We start from the raw sequence: 824 nt of genomic DNA on the forward strand, positions 1-824 counted from the left end.
AAGTATTGGGTATCACTGGCAAAATTTTAAACTTGTCAAGGGCTTTATTATTTTATCCGCGTACCTACTTGTGCTGCACCGAGCCACGGAGATCGAGCAGAGGAGGACTGATGACAGTTAACACATGTGTCATCTGGACTGTATTTTTAAGTCTGCTTTTGCCCAATCACCGAGTGTGCTTTCAATCGGCAGCCAAAACATTTTGTACCAAAATGGTCTGATATGGGCTAGATGCTCTAGCTACCAAATCCAGAGTGCCTGTCCTATAGGAACGTTTAGTGAATTAGAATTTTAAGAAAGATAATCACTTCTTGATACAAAACAATTAAGAAGATTAATAGGAATTCAACTTCATGCACCTTGAATTTTAAGAAAAACATTGCTATTTAAGATTTAAATGTAATACAGGTACTGTTTTGCTTATATAGATTGTTGTGTGCTAGACTGTGAAATATAATCATCATTTTGCACACTTTTCTGGGGAAAAACATTGTTCAAACTTTCCTAACAACCAACCTGATGAACTTGTAGAATATGCAGCTCATCGTGATGTTGGGGCTGTCGGTTGTAATTAGAATTTTTGTAGGAGTTTGATTGCACAGACTTAAAATTCAGCGGATATTTGCTGCATTTACTGTTTTCTGCATCAAGGTGATAGGCCTACTGTAGAAGTCAGAAAAAAAAATCCGTTTTTCTAATTCCTGTGTAGGACTTGTGATGAAACATGAATAAAATTTCTAAAGAAATATATGCCTTTAAAATTAGTATGTCAAAAAATTAATAATTTATAATAAAAATATTGAGTTACATTTGCCACTTCTAAG

Source organism: Propithecus coquereli, unplaced genomic scaffold, assembly GCF_000956105.1.
Source record: "Propithecus coquereli isolate 6110/MARCELLA unplaced genomic scaffold, Pcoq_1.0 Scaffold931, whole genome shotgun sequence".
NCBI lineage: Eukaryota > Metazoa > Chordata > Mammalia > Primates > Indriidae > Propithecus > Propithecus coquereli.